This window comes from Uloborus diversus, chromosome 6 (genome assembly GCF_026930045.1).
Source record: "Uloborus diversus isolate 005 chromosome 6, Udiv.v.3.1, whole genome shotgun sequence".
NCBI classification, from domain to species: Eukaryota; Metazoa; Arthropoda; class Arachnida; order Araneae; family Uloboridae; genus Uloborus; species Uloborus diversus.
In genome coordinates this window covers 76839376-76844543 of record NC_072736.1, presented here as the reverse complement: position 1 = coordinate 76844543, position 5168 = coordinate 76839376, and positions in this window count along the sequence as shown.

Genomic DNA, 5168 nt, shown 5'->3' with positions numbered 1-5168 from the left:
TTTTAATTCTGTTATTTTGTTAGTTGTAAGTATGTTTATTTAAGCATTGACTTTGCTTGTTACCTGAAATTGCTCCAATCTTCGGGGGTAGGTGAGCGGCAGCGCCACATGCTCGCTGCAGTTCACCAACCTCCGAAGATTGCATCACTATTTCATTTGGTTTGCGAAGATTTTGAATGCCTGTTAGGAAGAATCAGTTTAAAACACACGTTACGATTAGAACAAAATAAAAATCGTGCTTACCTTCCCGTTGGTAACAGAATTTCAGTAAAAAGCTCATTAAATTTCTATTTAAGTTGGAAAATTGGAACAAATTTCATCTGACGCTGAAAAATCAGGGGTTTCTAAAGATATTTAATTATAATTTATGCGAGCACTTTTTTTGCCCATATTAGAGGATTTATGCAATAATGTTAATTAAAATTAGAATATACAAAAAATAAACGGTTGATTAATTAATTTGTAGAATATTGCGTTATGATTGGCTCTGGTGTTGCATGCGAAATTTCAAAAGATTCCAATTATAGGAAAAGATTGAAAATGAATTGCAAGATTTGAACAAGATACATAGAGAGAGAGATTGTAAAGCATTAGTAAGAATGAGGTCGTTTCCAAAATTTTAAAAGTATTTTTTTCTGAAAGAGCATGCTTAAAAACATAGGATCTGACTAGTTTTTAAATAATTTGTTTAAGTTTAATGTTTTTACAAAAATTACTTAAATCGGTGCGCTTTCGTGATTTACGCTTCCGCCGATGACATCACAAATGATGAAATGCCATTTAATGTTGCCATTCACAGAGCAAAATATTTAATTCGCATCTTTACTCACGTGTATTGGCAACGATATGGTTGATAGCAAACGTAGAGCGCAATTTTAATTCGCTTCTTGATTATCATAACGTGGAAACGCGGAAGAAAGATGCGCCAAATAGCATCATTTGTGACGTCATCAAGACCACGCACTGTTTGAAAAATTGGACATTTTTAAAAAATTATTAAAAAAAACAACTGTTAAGAAAATGGAAGTATTTTCTGGGTCAATGTTTTTTTTTTTTTTTTTTTTTTTTTTTTTTTTTTTTTTTGCGTATTTTATCAATTTCAGTGACTAAAAGTACTACTTTTGACTGAAGGAAACAACTCCATTGAATAATCCTGTATTTTCGGAGATAAAGTGCATTTCTCAATTTAGTTTAAAATTGCGGGTATCTTTAAAATACTATAAATGGAAATTTATAAACATTTCATCATAGAATTTTTAGTCTCCATATTCGCCTAAGCTATCACACCGCATTAAACAAGTAAATTGAAGGAAACATCATTAACCATTTTCTCCAGAAGATTAAACACTAATTGCAAGACTGTCAAATTATAACTTCAAATGGAGGAGTAATTACGCCTAACATCTCATCCAATAGACACGTTGCTTTGTAATTACATATTTCCACAGAAACGGGAAATAAGGAAGCACTACTAACGATAAAGTATTTCCAGCCCATGCTTTAACTTCAAATATTGAAAAGCATAGGTGATATATTGCTGATAACCAAAGCACTCCCAACCACCCTTTTAAGAACTTTACTTACATTCTTATATCATTGATGTAAACGGAAAGATTTCCGTCGTTGATGCGCATGAAAAATAAGCTATTAAAAAAAAACTTTTAAAACCCAGACTCTTAATGTATCGCATCGTATTCATTATCGCATATCGTTATGGTTTTGTAAATTTTATCGTATTATTTTATTAAGGGAAAGGATATGTTTCCCTGGAAAAAAATTTAAATTCATTTATAAAAACACGAGAATTTACAAAAGCCCGGATAAGGATACAAGTTGTAATAAAATTTGTATGGGAAAAAAGACCTTATCTATGCATACAATTTAACAATCTTAGTTTAAATTTATAAAAATTAATGGTAAAATTGTAATTAAGTTTCTTGAACAATCAAGAAAATTTTTCATTGATCTCCCTTTACCCAAGCCTATAATGCCGCAAGAAAATCGGAAAATTTATTAGTTTATTTTATAACATATACTACTTTAAAGCTAAACGATTTTTTTCTTTCTGATGGTGAGTTTAAATTTTTATACAATAATCATGAACTACCCAATGTAATGGCAAATCAAAAAGTCTTTGCGCCAATTTTTTTTCAACCAAAATATGGCTCTGAATGCAAAGCAAACATATACATTCCCAGTAGTGACAGTTCCTTGAACAATACTAGCCGTTTCTGCTTTTTGCTCAAAAGAGATCTCTATTTTAGTGCTGCGATGGGACAAATGTCTGAACCGGTGTGGTGATTATGTGGAGAAATAATGTAAGTTATATAGTACACTATGTATATTTGTAAATACCTGTATGTACCTGCTTTTGGCAAATAAAAGTAGGCGCAAAGACTTTTTGATTTGCCCTTGTATAATAATTTAACCATAAAGTTAGAAATTTAGAAATTAAACACCTGTAGGCTAAAAATTTTGTAGTTTTGGTTTCAAGACACAATTTTGTCTGCTTAATTTCATATCTGAATTCTACAGCCTCGTCTGGACATCTTGCGCGCAGAATTTTGCCAAAAATTAACTTTTAAACACACTAAAGCTTATTGTAAAGCATCTCTTCGGAACTGAAGCTCATGAACACTTTTGTGCTAAATGCTTTCTTATCAAAAGTTCTAACAAATTACCACTCAAATTGGCTGGTAAATATTCACCTCCAAAGTTTCATGATAAGGAAATGAATAATACATTTACCAAAAGAAACATTTTTTAAACTAAATCCCAGGGGTACTCAAATCACTGGTAGAAAAGTGGCAATTACAATTAGTGATGTGCCGGATCGTTAAAAAAGTAGATCCGCGGATACGGATACGGATCCGGATCATTAGTGTCAAGATCCGCGGATACGAATACGGATCTCAAAATGTTTTTACCCAATGCAACTATCCAAGTGTAAAATTTATTACGGAAGGTATTCCCGTCACTATAATAAGCTGTTTCTTCAAAAAATGTCATCTACGGCGAAAATATAAAGACCATGATTTTCACTTTGAAGAAATCTAGGTTCAGCGCAGCATTAATGCTTAAAGAGAATGTGAAAAATTATTTCTATCTTTCTCGGTAGATGTAGGATACAGGAGCAAGAATGTAAAGCTGCTACTGGATAGGCTAGAAATAATTTTTCGCATTTTATTTCAGCATAAATGCAGCGCCGACCCATTCCACCCAAATTACTCTGACCGACGAAATAACAGAGTCGGGAACACCTTTACAAACAGTAAATACAGTGAGACTTTTGTCTCACTTTTTTTTAAGGATGCCGGGAAAAATCAAAATGAAGAAAAACAGAAACCACATATCAATAACAAAAACTAATATTAAACTAAAAATTAAAAAAAAAAACATGTCTCAGAGGGTTGTTGACTTCTGAAATGATACCTTATAATTTAAATAGGGAATAAAACCTAATTTAAAAGGAATTTAAGAGTCTTTTATTCAAATATTTAAAAAATTTTAGAATAGAAAAGATCCGTTTAAGATCCGTCAAAAAAGTTACGGATACGGATATGGATAAGATCTTTATTTTTCCTCGGATATCCGCGTATACGGATATCCGGAACATCACTTATTACAATATCCTACTCTACGTTCATAGATATTGGATGAAGATTCGATGGATGACTTTGGTCGTTTAACATTAAGAGTAAGTTTAAACTCATAATTTAACATTAGGAGCCATTACACCGTGACGTGCGAGACATTTGGACCCACATTTTGGACTAAAAATTTGTTACAAATCTTAATGTTTTTAACAAACTGAAGATATCACATTTTCGTAACTTTAAATTTAGTACAGGGAGACGTCAGACGTAGTTATATTTTTATTGCATATTTTTGTTGCTTGAAAAAAAATTAATTTTCAAGCGTCACGTGCGGGAGACATCTATAGCCAACCTCTTACCATTTGTCACAGGAATTAGTTAACATTTCTGCGCTTCTCTTCATTCTTTTTATTTTCTTAGTATACAACATGATAGGACAATTTCTGGGTGTAGCAGTGCATCTATGAAGGAATTCTTCATAGTAGAACACTCTTTTCTGTAAGCCTTGTATCACAGCACTGTTTTCGTGGTGACTGGGGCAAAGCGGTAATTTTATGTACAGCTTTGCTAAAAGACTATTTGAACGAAATGGGGGTGGTACAGAAGAATTCCAGTAACGCGTAGATGGCTCTGACTGTGAAGATGCTGAAATTGAAACAAAACATCGTTTTTTTTTTTTTTTTTTTTTTTTTTTTTTTTTTTTTTTTTTTTTTTTTTTTTTTTTTTTTTTTTTTTTTTTTGTATATATGTAAAATAAAAATTAATTCTAACTCCAGAATAATATATTTTAGAATCTTTAACGATATGGAAAATGTTTCATTCAATATTTTTACGTTGTAACTGCTTATCTTACGCCCGTTTGTATAACGCGTCACATGCGGGACGACAGTTTGTTTTCAGAATTTTCTTTAACCAAAATTTATTTAAAGCTCTAAAACTGTCATAACATTAGAGTACTGCAATTATTAGCTTTAGAAATGACAAATACACGAAACAAATGACTTTCCTTTTTATTCTAACTACAAATATTCATCTTTTGCGTCACGTGCGGGACACAAAAAATAAGGTTTTGTATGTGACAGTGCAGTTATTATTACGAATCTTGGATCTTAATATTTAATAATACGAAAACAATAAAGTTTGGACTTTCCTATAAACTTGACTTTAAAAATTTCAATCGATTTTTTAAACCCGAATCAGAGCTTCAAATTTGATCCTGAAATGCAGCACGCTTGCTCGCAACTGGACTCTATCTTTAGAATACTGTGTTGCCAATCCAGAAAAAAGAAACTTTGATATCTTACTCAAAACATTAAATTTAACAACTTAACTTTTCATAAACACCAAAACTTTTCATGAATAAAGAGTTTTAAAATTTACCATCGAGTTATCTGTTTTCGTGGAATGGCCCTTAGGTTGTTTAGAGTTAATATATTGTTCATGCGTTTGAACACATATCAGTTTGTAAAGGGACTGTGTGTGACTCATTTAATCCTTTAAATTCACAAGTGTTGTTAGAATTATCAATTATATATTGTTTTTAAAGATTAAAGTAAGTAAAATCATTGGGTT